Here is a 14,888-nt window from a genome sequence, read left to right as displayed (position 1 = left end):
GTCACTTAACCCAGCATTTTTGCTCAGAACTCAGTGCCACGGGAAAATAGCACACATGTGAAGCCTTTTCATCCAGAAAACAAGTGCGGAAGTGTGTCTAATTATCGCTAGGTTACTGCATCTCCCAAAGAGAGAACCACACAGATAAAACGGCACGCCCAGAGCAGTGGGGGCTGCTCCTTTACTTGTCATTTTGTAGCTCTTTTTCTCTGCCTCTTGGGTGTGCTGAATGGATCCACAATCTCTCATTCAAAACCTTTGAGGCCAGATGGGTTTCACATTTCAGAAATGTTCAGACTTCAGGAAGGTGATATGGTACCGATATCATACTTTATGTAACAGCCCTGGGGTCTAGGACAGCACCTCCTAATTAAACTCATTCACATTTCTGTAGCAAAGGGTATGAATTAAGATCCTAAGTTATAATGAATTAAGATGCTAATTTGCCTCCCATTGTTTTAGGTCAGGTTTTGCCTCTAAATATCAAAGACAAAAACAAACAAAAAACCCCCACAAACCCTCTCGGTTTTTGGACATTGGAATTAGAGGTAATGGATTATGGGCCTGTCTCCCCAATTTCTTGGCTCACCCATAAAAGTCAGCCTGTACATCGTTTCTCCTTCTACTCACCTATCTTCCTTCCTTTGTTCAGGGTGTCGGTCTCATGGTGGAGCCTTTTCCGTCCTCCCCTGATCTTAACCGTTCTTAAGTAGCTCAGGCATAACCGTCCATCTGGTTTTTGCTTTCTACTGCTGTCCTTGCAGCCCGCTTCGTGCACAGACAACATTTCAAGCACAAAGAGAAGTGGTCTCGACTCGGATTTTAGGCTTCTTAAAATAGTTGTGTATCTTACGCAGCTTTGCAGACTCCACAACCTGGGAAACTTACAGAAAAATACAGGGCCCCTGGTGTTCGAGGAGCTAACATTGAAAAGAACATTTAGGCACTGAGCAGTTCTCCCATCGCTCAGTCACTGGTTAAATCAGTGAGGGCTATCCGATGCTTCCTGAGGAACCGCTCTTACAAGACTCCGCTAGAACTACTTTCCGGTTGCAGATGGCTCTGAAGTCGCCCAGAGTTACATTCGCCTGCCAACGCCAAGAAAGACAATCTCCAAACCAGATATCTTCGACAGGGGGGTGAAGCTTTACCCACTGGAGATGCTGATTCCACGTCTCCCGGGCAGCCTCGGTTGGGGGTCGTGTCTTCACGTCTCACACAACTCACTCAAGAATTGCTGATCTCATCTGTGCACCCGAACCAGCGGCATTATCTGTAACAGCCAAAGGGTGGAAAGCAGCCCAAGTGTCCACTGACGTATGAATGGATAAATAAAAAGGAGCATCTGTATACGAGCGACTGTGATTCAGACACTGAGAAGGAAGGAAATTCAGACACATTCTGTGGCATGGATGAATCTTGAGGACATGATGCTACGTGAAATAAGCCAATCATAAAAAGACGAATACTGCATGATTCCACTCGAGGTACCGAGAGCAGTCAAATTCATGGAGACGGAAAGTAGGCTGGTGGTTGCCAGGGGCTGGGGGAGGGCAAATGGGGAGTTGCTATTTGATGGGAACAGGGTTTCAGTGCCGCAAGATGAAAAGATCCTGGAGGTGGATGGAGGTGACGGTCGCACAACAGTGGCAGTGGACATAGTGCCACCGAACTGCACACTTAAGAATTATTTAGATGGTACATTTTATATTCTGTATCTTTACCACAATGAAAAAGAGAATCGCTAGTGCTAACGAAGATAACTTCGGTTTTGCAGAAATGCTTTCTCCTTGAAGTACTAACGTGAGCCCAAAAGGCAGTAACATACACCTAAAACTAAAAGGCAAGGCAAGCAAATGGAATCGATTACCTCCACTAAGAAACTCTTCTACTCGGCCTCGTACAATTTGTCTGTGTGTGTTAACATTCTGAATTTACAGCAGTTATGACTCCGAAAAGGGGGAACGAAGAGAATCTCAGCTTTAAGAAAACTGGGACACAGACGCATTTATAGAAACAGGTGCAACTGATCTTATTTGGAATTTTTTCAACTATCTTCATGACAAATAAAAGCAGACGCCATGTCACATGAACCAGGGAACTTTGCTCCCAGCGGCTGGAAAACTGCTAAATTCCGTGAAGATCAAGTTCACCTCCGATGTCCGTACGCCCCGACTCCCCGGCCCTGTGGACACAGCTGGCTGCAGAATCTGCATCCACGTTCGGTCAGACTGAGGCGGGATACTGGCCCGTGCACGGGATTTCCCGGATGGTCTCCGCTGAGTCCAATGCCATTGCCGTGCCCTTCTCCCCTCTGTAGCACTGGTTCTGAACCTTGGCCATGCGTAGAAACATCTGGAAGAGTTTTTAAATACCAGTGCTCAGTCCACACCCCAGTTGAACAAAATCAGAATCTGTGAGGTGGGAACCCACCGTTGAGACCACTGTTTTATGTCCCTATAAACATGACATGTATGGTCCTAAAAGCTTTTTGAAAAATCAATAAAGATTTTGAAATAGGAATTCCTTCTGACAAAAGGAAAAAAATTTCCTTACACTTTGAACATCTAAAAGGCGAGGCCACTCTTTTAAATTAACTCTATAATCCTTTCCATGTTATCTGCGAGAGTAGTAACAACTATCAACATTTTCTCCTAAAAAGTTCATCAACTTTCTGTCCTCCCTTATGCTCCTTCCCTTAAAAATCTCACCAGCAGGCTCTCTGCTCCTCCCTGTTCGACAGACAGCTGTGTCTCGTGTGCAGTGCCAGCCGTGTCCCGGAGACAAGCTGGTGAAGGTCGGAGAGAACAGATTTGGCTGCACTGGGCGCCTGGTCACCAGGGCTGCTTTTAACCCTGGCAAAGTGGACGTTGTCGCCATCAGCGACCCCTTCATTGACCTTCACTACATGGTCTACACGCTGCAGTATGATTCCACCCACGGCAAGTTCCATGGCACAGTCAAGGCTGGGAACGGGAAGCCTGTCATCAACGGAAAGGCCATGACCATCTTCCAGGAGCGAGATCCCGCCAGCGTCACACGGGGTGATGCTGGTGCCGAGTAAGCGGTGGAGGCCGCTGGCGCCTTCCCCGCCACGGAGGAGGCCGGGGCTCGCTTGAAGGGTGGAGCCAAGAGGGTCATCATCTCTGCCCCTCCTGCCGACGCCCCCACGCTTGTCATGGGCGTGAACCGTGAGAAGTATGACAGCCACCTCAAGGTCGTCAGCAGTGCCTCCTGCCCCAGCGACTGCTTGGGCCCCCTGGCCAAGGTCACCCATGGCCACTGCGGCATCGTGGAGGGACTCACGACGACGGTCCATGCCATCACGGCCACCCAGAAGGCCGCGGACGGCCCCTCCGGGAAGCTGTGGCGCGATGGCCGAGGGGCGGCCCAGCACATCACCCCTGCTTCTGGCGCCGCCAAGGCTGTGGGCGAGGCCATCCCTGAGCTGAACGGGGAGGCTCACTGGCATGGCTTTCCGCCGTCCCCACCCCCAACGTGTCCGTCGTGGATCTGACCTGCCGCCTGGAGAAACCTGCCAGATACGAGGACGTCGAGAAGGTGGTGAAGCGGGCGGCGGACGGCCCCTCAAGGGCGTCCTGGGCTACACTGAGGACCGGGTTGTCTCTTGTGACTTCAGCAGTGACACCCACCCTTCTGCCTTCGATGCTGGGGCTGGCGTCGCCCTCAGCGACCACTTTGCCAAGCTCATTCCCTGGTACGACAATGAATTTGGCTACAGCAGCAGGGCGGTGATGGCATCCAAGGAGTAAGAGTCCCTGGACCGCCAGCCCCAGCAGGAGCACGAGAGGAAGAGAGAGGTCCTCCGCTGCTGGGGAGTCCTTGCCCCAGCTCCGTCCTCCACCACACTTGAGAATCTCCGAACCTCCGCGCGGTTTCTATCCCAGACCCCCCTGACCTAGGTTTGGAGCCTGGGTAACTAGGTAGCTGACACTATCTTCTGATATTCTTTAGGGAGAAACGCTGGTGGGAGAAATGTTGATGTGATCCAAAATAAGGGCTTCCAACTACAGTGTGTAAATTATTAAGCACCCCCCTCATAATAGCAATTAGTTTTTTGTGTTCTAAGCACTTTGGATGCATTAGGTACCTTAACTCATTTAATTCTGACAGCAGCGCCGGAGCATGGGTTTTCTTTTCCTGTTCCTGAAATCCCTCAGGCCCTCGTGTGGCACCCTTCTGTTCCTCCATCTCTGGTCAACAGGCTGCCCTGACCTTCTCTCCCTTGTTTGCATGCCTCATACGTTCTGTGACCTCAGGCCCTTTGCACGTGCTGCCCTCCACCTGGAGTGCTCTTCCTCCCCCGCTCTCATCATCCTCCTGGCTGTGACCTTCCTCAGGTATCACTTCCTCAGTGTGGCTTCTCTTGTCCTCCAAGGCTAATGGGGCCAGGTCGTCCTGGCCTCACGGCACCCTAACATATTCCTTTATTGATTAACCCTGTAGTATTCCATTACTGAATAGTCCTATGATATTTACTATTTCTGTCTGATTAACCCCATGGGATCTCCTCGATGAGTCACTACAGTTACAGTTAGGTGGCTGTTTGTGTGATGAACCTCTTCCCCAGCACACGGTGAGCTCCGTGAGAGCAGATGCTGCCTTGCTCTGACTTCGCCTTCCAGCACAGTGTGTGGCACATACTCGGCTCTCAAGAAATATTTGTTCAGTGAATCATGGAAATAGTGAGGCTAATGGGATTCTAGAACTTCCCATGAGTACATGTCATTTGGTTGTAGAGCTGGGATGTGAACCCAGGTCTGTTTGACTCCAAAAGTCAAAACACATCATAATTTGCGGACTGAAGTTGGGAGGGCTGCCCCGTCCAACCGATCAATAATATCTGGACTAATCCGACGAGAGCTCAAGAAGGCTTCCCAGAAACTGGATTAAAACTCGGGTTCCTATAGCTCTGCACTGGGCCACCTCCCAGAAAGGCAGGGAAATGATAATATGCCCTTTACCCAGGCAATTGTGAAACAGATTCACGTTGACATGTGTGCCCAGCACGGTGCTAGAGAACAGGGGTGGGATGGGGTCAGGAGACAGGAGGCTATGAAAATGTATAGTCTCCTGGACTCCTCGGAGAGCCAGGTGGGCTGGTTCTAGTGGATGAGGTCTTTTCTCATCGATGACGTATGTGCACCAGGAGACCCTTTTTATTTCAGCCCTCATGCTAAATCTTTCCAAAATGCATTAGTCCACTTGCTTGCAATAATAAATACTAGTTGCTAAATGAGATCTCATATGTTAGTAATGACAGAATCTCACGGGGCCACTGAGGTGACAGCTCTGACCATCTAGCACTGGCATGGTGAGATGGAGAGAGCCAGGTCCACAGAAGGGAACGCTCTGGGTCAGTGGGCTGAGGACGAGCCCAGCCTCTCCCCACCACGCAGCTGGGGAGCGAGAGCAGAGCAGTTAATCCGAGCGGATCTGTATTGTCTTCACCTGGAAGGTGGTGGGGGTGGACCACGCCGGTGTCCATCACGTTGTCCGACTGCATCCCGCAGTTGAGCTGATTGGTACTTGGAGTGTGTTTATATAGGCGTAACACAAAGTTTAATGAAAAACACCCACTCTTTTGGGACACGTTTTCATGTTTCCTTCTCTCTTATTTTCTAGGAAATTTTGCTCACTGACTTCAGGACCTGCTAATAAACTTCAGAAACAGTTTGAAAACCACCATCCCGGTTGTTTACGATTCTCAACACGAAGTGGCCGCGTCAAGGTAAGCCCAGCACACGCTGGGATGTATTTGCCGTTTTGAACGTTAAATGTCATCTTATCTTTGCCATTTGCCGCATTCTTATAAGAGGCCAGTGGGGAGGAAGAAGACACGTGCTTCCTGATTGAGAATTCTGGCAGGGCGGTCATTCTCGTTGACTGAGATTACTTTGACTCCCTGAGGACCCATAGGAAAATGAGAGGCGGGCACAGTGGTACATAATCAAGGTCACAGACATGGGCGGCGAAGAAGTGGAAGTGGGGAGGGCGGGGATGGGTCCTTTCCTCGGCTCCGTGTCGCTCGGCTGTAACTGGAAGGGCTGACGTGCGTGAATTTGCTGTTGTGAGTTTCTAGGGCCGCGACCCTTAGATTTGTGAATCCCTGAGCTCCTGCCTCGTTAAAGGCTCTGGGACCCCCAGGGTAGCGATCGAGGCAGATGGGAACGTTCTGCTCGTCCGGTGGGACCCCGGACCTTGCCCTGGACAGTGAATCCCGGCGTCGAAAAACCCAGCTCGGGACTGGGTTGAACCAGGAGGGTCGGCGTAGACCTTGCCTTTGAGACCTGGAAGCAGCTGCACGATTGAAAAATCTGCCGACCTGTTGTCCTCATTTCCTGGGGTCCTAAATGAGCTTCAGTTCGCTGAGGCTGGGAAACCACAGCCCCAGAGGCTCATCTGCAGCCACGCCCAGCATGTCCTCCGACCTGGAAGGGCGTGGCTGCCTCCGTGGATCAGAAAATTGGAACAGAGGAAAAAACAAGGCCAGGTCACCCTCAAGCGAAGGACAAGAATCCGGGTCTCCTGGCTCCTGGCCCAACCCTCTGGTATGTAGTCCTTGTGTCTGAACGGAAGCAGGCTCACGGGAGTGATGACAACATCTTAGTACCTGAGCACGTCACGCGCGCCTGCTGTGTACCAGGCCCTGCGCCAAGGGCTTCGTGTGCCTCCATTAACGTCATCTCAGAAAGCAGACTCTATGGAACTGGTACCATCTGATCCCTGGTTCCAGCTAAACCGAGGAAGGCTGGCGGGAGGCGGCGGCGGGGAGTCTTCACTTCCTCCGTGCCCAGAGGGACTCTCGAACTCCAAGTTAGGGAGCGCGGAGCCGAACGCGTCTTACTGAAGGAAACCAAGATGGCCTTTGCCCGGAGTCCTCTGAGTCATGGATAAACACATTCGAGAAGGAAATGAATTCAATTGAGCTAATTCAAATTTCATGCCACTTAATTTTAATAGGACGAATATTAGCCCACCAAGAACACTTTGAAATGGTTGGAATATGAATGCGTGCAATTCGATGTTGAACTGAAGAGACTATCTCAGCATCACTGAATCCGATTCGTCTCAGGGGAAACGAAGGAGGCATTTTTAGTGGCCCCGGAGGTGGCTGACTGAAATTCTCATAAGCCTGGGAACGGAGGAACGAAACGCTTGTCCCGCAACCAGCAACCAGGGCTTCAGCATCTCTGAAGCACCTGGAGGCTCAGCCCAAGGCAGGTACATGGCCCTTTCTCTTCTTCCTCGTGGAAGCCCCCGGGGCCAGGCACGGAGCACGCACGACGGGGATCCCGTCGTAGGTCTCACGCCGCTGCAGTTGCGGCTCCCTCCCCTTTCTCCCTCGCTACCCTGTGATCCCCAGCGACGGCAGGAGTCCCGTCCCCATGTCTTCTGGGGCTTCGGATCGTGACCTCTAACCCAGTGCCTTTGGGTGAATTATTAGTGCTGATGGCCAGTGCTGCGGCGTGCAGACGCCGACCTCTGCCCTCCCGCACGTTCGTCCACCGAAGACCTCCTCAGCCCGCAGGTCCTCCCAGACCTCACCCTGCAGCCGTCATCCAGCAACAGTCCCAAAATAAACCAACCGCACGCACATCTGCCGTTCGCCAGCCGTGTCGCGGCATTTCCAAATGAATTCTGGGACGTGTTCAAGGGCATTCCAAGGGGGTGAAGAAAGAGATCCCAGGCTAAGAAAGCTTGTGAAGCCTTGGGTGAAACTCAGTGAAATGCTTCTTCAGGGAAGGCTCCTCGGAGCCTCGAAGGTGCTACCGAGTGCTGTAATTTTCCTAGAAGGACTTAACGGCGTTCAGCTTTTCTGTGTTGGTTTGGATTCCCCAGAGGCAGACCCTGCGACAAAGGTTTAGTACAGTAATCTATTTTGGGTGTGATCCCAGGAAACGTTGGTAGGGATAGAGAAGTGAGACAGGCGAGAGACTAGAGCAGTGAGCAGGGTTTTAAAGCAGGTTACCTGTAATGAATGGACTGCATGTCTGTGTCCCCTCCGTGCGTATCTTGGAGCCCTAGCCCCCGTGTGGCTGTATTTGGAGATGGGGCCTTTATGGAAGTCATTAAGGTTAAATGGGGTCCTAAGTGTGGGCCTGACCCGATAGGGTTACTGTCCTTATAAGAAGAGGAAGGGGCTTTGCCTGCTGTCCCCACCTGCACACGTGCACTCAGCGAGGAAAGCTATGGGGGGCCTAGTGAAAAGGCCAGAAAGAGGATCCTCACCAGAAACTGCGTGCCGCCAGGACCTTGATCTCCCGGCCTCCAGAGCTGTGAGGAAATGAACTTTCACCGTTTCAGCCCCCGGTCCGCGCCGCCCAAGCTGACGAGTACATTCCCATCGTGAGTCAGGAGCTTAAGCCTGCTCAGAGCCAGAGGCAGACGTGCACCGGGGACTTGGTTAAACCCCACGGAAACAATCCGGGGAGGTTGAGGCCAACATCTCCGAGCAGGAACAGGATATAAAGGGAGCTTCGCGTGCTGCGGGCATTGGCGTCCCTGGAACCGAGTGGGCAGCGTAACCGGAGCAGTTCCCACGTCCTTCGGGCTGCGGTGGCTTCTTCAGTCTGAAAGAATTATGCCACTTGTTAGCCCAGTAAGCTGAGACTCAGAGAGGAGAGAGGGGGGCGGGGTACTTCCACAATTCCCATCCGTCACTGACAGCTGGCTGCTCCGGAGCGTGAACTTCCTGGCACTTCTGACCTGCAGCTCAGGTGGCAAAGCAGCCTCTAGACCAGAGAAGGTCCTCAGGCTGGAGATGCACGTGCCAGGTTCTGGAAGCTGCCCGGTGGGCCCTGAGGGGCCAGGGGACGTGTGTGTGTGTGTGAGGGGCGGGGGGGTCGACAGCACCTGGTACACTTTTCGGCCTTGGACTAGCATCTTGTGGACAGTGATGTTCCTTGATGCAGTTTGGAAAGCTCTGCTCTACACCCATTTCAGGCCGTCCAGAAGAGTTTGATTTCTTGTCGGAATCTGTCCATCCACTTATACCCATCTGTGTTAGTTTGCAAAGGCTGCCACAACAAAGTGCCGCAGACTGGGTGGCTGAAAAAAAAAAAACGAAATTCATTTTCTCTCAGTTCTGGAGGCTCTAACTCTGAGAGCAAGGTATGGGCAGGGTGGGCTCCTTCTGAAGCCTCTCTCCTTGCTTTGCAGACGGCCACCTGCTCCCTGTTTTCATATGGTTTTCCCTCTTCCTGTGTGAGCCTGTGTCCTAATCTCCTCTTCTTATAAGGACACTAATTATATTGGGCTAGGGCCCACCCTCACTTTAACGGAATCATCACCTTAAAGGCTTTCTCTCCAAATTCAGAGACACCGTGAGGTACTGGGGGCTAGGCCTTCAACATACCAGTTTTGGGGGAACACAGCTCAGCCCCTAAACCATTTCTCCCTCCACTGGCCTCAAGGCGAGTCATCTGAAAAACACCAGAGGACTGTGAAGCGAGCAGGACCTGCCTCAGACCCAACCCTGTAGACGGGCGTGTCTCAAAGAGCATGTCACTCTGAAGGGAGTTCTTGGGTCGCGGTGGAGACACCGACTGAGGCCCATCCAACCACCAACATCCCCAACAGAGTGGAGCATGTGTTACAACTGATGAAGCTACGCTGACACGTCATATAAAGTCCACAGTGCACATCAGCACTCACTCTGGTGTCACACGCTCTGCAGGTTCTGACAAATGGATAATGACGTGCATCCACGATCGCCGTATCAACGAGAGTAGTTTCACTGCCCTTAAGGATCCTCTGTGCTCCTCCTGTTCCTCCTCCCCCCAGCCCCCGACAACCACTGATCTTGTCACTGTCTCCATAGTTTTGTCTTTCCCTGAGTGGTTGGAAGTAGCCTTTTCACACTGGTTTCGTGACTTCATGAAATGCACTAATGTCATGTCTTGAGAGCTCATTGCTTTGTAGCACTGACAGTGTATTCCATTGTGTGGATGGACCACAGTTTACTTTTCTATTCACATACTGAAGGGCGTCTTGGCTGCTTCCAAGTTTGGGCAGTTATGGATTCTGAGTGTATTTTGATGGTAAAGTCAACAGAATTTCCTGATGGTTTGGGTATTTTGTGAGTAATGGCCCCAAAGAGGATGCCAAGGCATTTGGCCAGTGCAGCTGAGAGAACAGGATTCCCGCGGATCCCCGCGCGCACGGGAGGACAGGGAGGCGGTGGGCTGACGGTGGCCACACCAGTAACCGTAACTCCCATCGGCAGGGCTTAGCCTTCTGCCAGGCTGGGTGGGTGCACCGTGCCCCTCATCCCGTGTCACGCTCACCCCGGTCCTAGGAGTAGATGCTGTTAACATCCTCGTTTTACAAACAGGGAACAGAGGCAAGTTGTTTCCTTGCTCCAGGGCGCGCAGGTCTGCTCACACCTGGCTTCTGAGGCCGTAAATATTTATTATATGATAGTTGGCGTTTTTAACGCAAACACCTCAGCCTGGTTAATATAACGCTCCCTGAACCGGGGTGAATCCTCAGGGAAATGCGTGTCACTGTGTGAGGATTCTTGGGAGGAAGCCGGCTGACCGTTTCCCGTGGTGACGACATCCAGCATGCTGGCAGCAGTCTCTTCTAATTCTGGTGGAGTGAAGAGTTCGTGGCTCAGAGCCTGGCACACAGTGGGTGCTCCATAAACACAGGCCATCAGCTGGGAGAGGCGGGTGACAAAACTTGGGTAACCTGGGTGCCTAAGTGAACACTTGTACAGTCTGAAACTTGACTTGTACATTTCCCCTGTTGCTTTGACCAAAAGTATCAAATCTCTTCTAGGCTCCCTTCGAGTGGCTACAAAATCATTGTACCTATCAGTGGTTCTCAAGAGCCATCCCCCAACCAATCTGGGCTCTGGCAGTTTCCACCCAGCTGGGGCAGAATGAAAAAAGTCAGAACACTGGAGTGAATTTTCATAAAACAAGATGTATTTCATTTAAAGCCCAATCCTTTCGTTTGAGATATGTCCTTTTTTTAAAGCCTAAAAATGGCTTCTTTTTTCTGTGAAATAATAATGAAAGTAGTTAGAAGTTTGCTTGCCTACATGAATTTATGGAGCAAAGTAAAAGTCCCTAGGTCAGTCTCTCCTTTTTGTTGTTGCTACTGCTGGTGAGGAAACTTACCAACCCGTGAAATCCAAATTTCTGAGTGTCACTGACCTTACATAATCGACATAAACTCAGTTAATTATAAAAGCAGTCAGAAATGTGAGCTCAAATGTAGAATGATCAAGAGTTAGGACAGGTCAGCTCTACTGCCAAGGAAAGTATGCGTCGATTACCCGCCCCCATATCACCCTGGGTTAGGCAGGCATCATCCAGAGATGAAAACACAGAGCTAGTCGTTCTCCTTCACTGTTCACAAGCCCACTGCTCGAGCGCGTCTAGCCACATGTTGTCACACCCCGAGTACACACCTTGCAGAATTTGGGGTGTAAATTTCCCACCCCCCCACCTCTTTGTCTTGCTAAAGGAGTCAAGGAGAGGGAAGATGCTTTACCTCCTACACAGTTTCTTGCCAAATTTATAGAAAAAAATGACCAAGAACATAAGCCATTAAAAGGCAATAGACGGCGCTTCCCTGGTGGCGCAGTGGTTGAGAGTCCGCCCGCCGATGCAGGGGACGCGGGTTCGTGCCCCGGTCCGGGAGGATCCCATGTGCCGCGGAGCGGCTGGGCCCGTGAGCCGTGGCCGCTGAGCCTGCGCGTCCGGAGCCCGTGCTCCGCAACGGGAGGGGCCACAGCAGTGAGAGAGAGGCCCGCGTGCCGTAAAAACAAACAAAAAAACACAAAACAAAAAGGCAGTAAACGTTGCACACTGATGGTGTCTGCTGCAGTGTCCTGTAATGGGGGGGTGTGGTGGTGAATGAATTGAGAACACAGCCTTGCTCATTACTGAAGGCCGAGTAAAACCTCCTGATGCGCTGAATTCCAAGCCGTGGAGGACATGCTTTGGGATCTCACTGCCTGGCGTCCCCCCTCTCTTTTCCTCTGGGGAAATGCTCATGCGGCCAAGTTCAGATGGAATCTTCCCTGCAGAACTCCACACGGGACTTACCCCATCCGGTTGGAGCGCACGACTGGCTCAGAGCTGGGCACACGCCCGGCTGGGCCGGAGTCCTCCGGGGGAATTCCTCTCTGCGGCTGGGAACGTGGTCTCGGCGTGCCAGCCTGGGGCGGCCGGGGGCACTTGCATGGCTTCACAGGAGACGCTGGCCTAGGAAAGGACCGTTTGAGTTTGGCCAAGTCAGGGGAGGGCTGACCGAGGGCCTCAGCGCACGGGCTGGACTCCGTTCCTGAAGCGCCTCCGCCTCCGCCTTGAGCCCCTCCGGGACCTTTCCCAGCCGTGCCAGACGGCAGCATCCGCTTTCAATGAAGTCGGTCTGAGTTGCGTTTCTGCCCCTTGGCAACAAAAGTCCGAACAGATAACACCGGTAAACACAGAAATTTGGAGTGAAGTTTAAATCCTCCTTTTTGTCACAAGCAATCATCCAAGGCGAAGGGGTAACAGCAGGACTGTGAATGCATGGATGACCTTGGCAGTCGGAGGAGCTGCCCTGGCCCCTGGCTTCCAGGTTCCTGCCATTTAACCGCATCCAAGCCCCCCAGTGAGTTTTCTCAGTCTCTTCCTTTAACTCTTCCCGGGTCTCAAAACTGCAAAAACCTACATATCTCTGCCATCCACCTAGTACCCTTTCTCTTCCCAAGTCTCATTCTTTTCTCTTGTTCCCCAAACACGTTAAAAAGGGAAGAAATCCCACTCCTGTAAGCTCTGTAGGTCAGGGCCCATCTCCGTGTTCTTGACAACGGTGACGTCTGGTTGGTGCTGTCATTCACTTTCCCTAAACTGCTTTGCTGATGTGAGGCTCCTAAAATTTCGGCAGGTGGTTTGAACTGTGTCATACTGAAAAGCCTATGTGTATTTTTTAAAAATTAATTAATTTATCTTTGGCTGCGTTGGGTCTTCGTTGCCGCGTGCGGGCTCTCTCTAGTTGCGGCGAGCGGGGGCTGCTCTTCGTTGCGGTGCGTGGGCTTCTCGTTGTCGTGGCTTCTCTTGTTGCGGAGCACGGGCTCTAGGCGTACGGGCTTCAGTAGTTGTGGCACGTGGGCTCAGTAGTTGTGGCTCGCGGGCTCTAGAGCGCAGGCTCGGTAGTTGTGGTGCACGGGCTTTGTTGTTCTGCGGCACGTGGGATCTTCCCGGGCCAGGGCTCGAACCCGTGTCCCTTTCATTGGCAGGCAGATTCTTAACCACTGCGCCACCAGGGAAGCCCTATGGGTTTGTTCAAATGATGGTTTTTCATCGCTTTATTCTAAAAATGCTTTGAATCATCACAGAAATTGAGAGGAAGATGTACATCTCTTCATTACAGCATTTGCTGCCTGGAATTACTGTTGCTTTTTATGTGTCTGTCACCACCAGACTGTACATGCTGGTGAGGAGAGACAGCACGTCTTACTGAATTTGTACGCCCAGCCCTTAGCACGGTTCTTTGGCAGTCACGGTGTCCGATGCCTCTCCATGAGGTACAAGCGATTCTAACAACCCCATAGAACCTTGCTTCTCAAAGTGTGGTCTGTGGACCAGCAGCATTGGAATCACTAGGAGAGAGGGCTGCAAATGCAGAGTCTGGGCCCCACCCCGGAACTGCTGATTCGGAGTTGCGACCTGGCGTGCAGAGAGAGCTGGGGTGATCTTGCAGAGTCAGGGGCTGATTGATGGGGGAAGGGAGAAGGAGGATAGAGGGGGAGTCGGGGGTGGATGAGCCTGCAGGGCTGGAGTGAGGAATGACAGTGAGCCCCAGGGTAAGACCGTCCAGCCAGAGGATGATGCCGCTGTAGGAAGGAGCTAGTTCTAGGGTCCTGAGCCCTGCAGACCGTCTTTATTCATACAGGACCCCCGTCCCGCACTGTGGAGAAAGGCAGTAGAGAAAACCTTCACTGCTGACGGGAAAAGACCAGAAGATCATGCCTTTTCCTTCTCCCATCTTTAAACTTAAGATCTAGGTGCTCTGGGTTTTGTATCCAGAGGAGACAGGCTCATAAAAGCAGACAGCGATCAGGTTCTTAATCTTAGAAACTATTGATGCGTTAAAATGAAAACATACACTTCAGTCCCTAAATGAATTGGGTTTTGGCTCTCTGCTTCTGTAGGAGCTCAGTAAATGATTTCCATTTGAAAACACAGCTCAAGGAGCACTTAATAAGTGCAGTTTGATGATGCTAATGATGATTCACACAGCAGCACCCTATAAATCCAGTCAAGCAAATGTTCCCGGGGAATAGTAATTAGAAAACCGAGTCCAGGACACACCTACGGACGGGGGCCTCTTGGGGATCAGGATGCAGTGTGGCCAAGGGCAATTCTGAAACAGCTGGCTGAGCATTTCCCTGCTTCGAAGATCCGCTTCCCTAACCTGCTCGCCTGGCGTCCATCCCCGCTGCTGATCCTGAAAAGCCACCCTAAGCAATTCTTTTGACCATGGAGGTAGCAGTTTAGGGAAAGGCGTGGAGAAGCAGGCCGCTGGAGACCGGGACTCCGCAGGGGGACCTCAGGAACGAAATAGGTCACCGGGCTCCCGGGCAGCGCTGCCCCGCCCCCGCGCGGTGCAAGCCCCGACCGCCAGCCAGCCGGGGTGGGATGCGGGGCCGCGGCAGCGAGGGTGACAGTGCACTTCCCCGCCTCCGGGTCGTCTCGCTCCCGCAGGGCGCTGGGGGGCTCTCGCCGCCCCGCGCAACCCCGACCCCTGGGGCGCGCGCCGGCCTCTCGGGGCTCCGGCGGCGGCGGCGGCGGCGCGCGCGGGCGGGCACGGGGCGGGGGCGCGCGCGCGGGCCGCGAGCGGGCGGCCGGGCGGCCGTGCGGGGA

At 52.6% G+C, this 14,888-nt stretch overlaps 1 long non-coding RNA gene and 1 pseudogene across 1 annotated transcript in view; one reads left to right on the top strand and one right to left on the bottom strand.

Annotated features, from left to right (window-relative positions):
• LOC136792769 (uncharacterized) overlaps positions 1-1,338 on the bottom strand; it is a 60,882-nt gene extending 59,544 nt beyond the window's left edge. The window contains exon 1 of the long non-coding RNA XR_010837133.1: positions 631-1,338. This is a non-coding gene — a long non-coding RNA (uncharacterized lncRNA). The remainder of the gene's footprint in view (positions 1-630) is intronic.
• Positions 1,339-2,873: 1,535 nt separating this feature from the next.
• On the top strand, positions 2,874-3,877 carry LOC131743410 (glyceraldehyde-3-phosphate dehydrogenase pseudogene; annotated as a pseudogene).
• The last annotated feature ends 11,011 nt before the right edge of the window (positions 3,878-14,888 follow it).

This window comes from Kogia breviceps, chromosome 16 (genome assembly GCF_026419965.1).
Source record: "Kogia breviceps isolate mKogBre1 chromosome 16, mKogBre1 haplotype 1, whole genome shotgun sequence".
Lineage (NCBI taxonomy): Eukaryota > Metazoa > Chordata > Mammalia > Artiodactyla > Physeteridae > Kogia > Kogia breviceps.
Note: the sequence above shows the minus strand (reverse complement) of the source record. Positions and strands in the feature narration are given on the sequence as shown.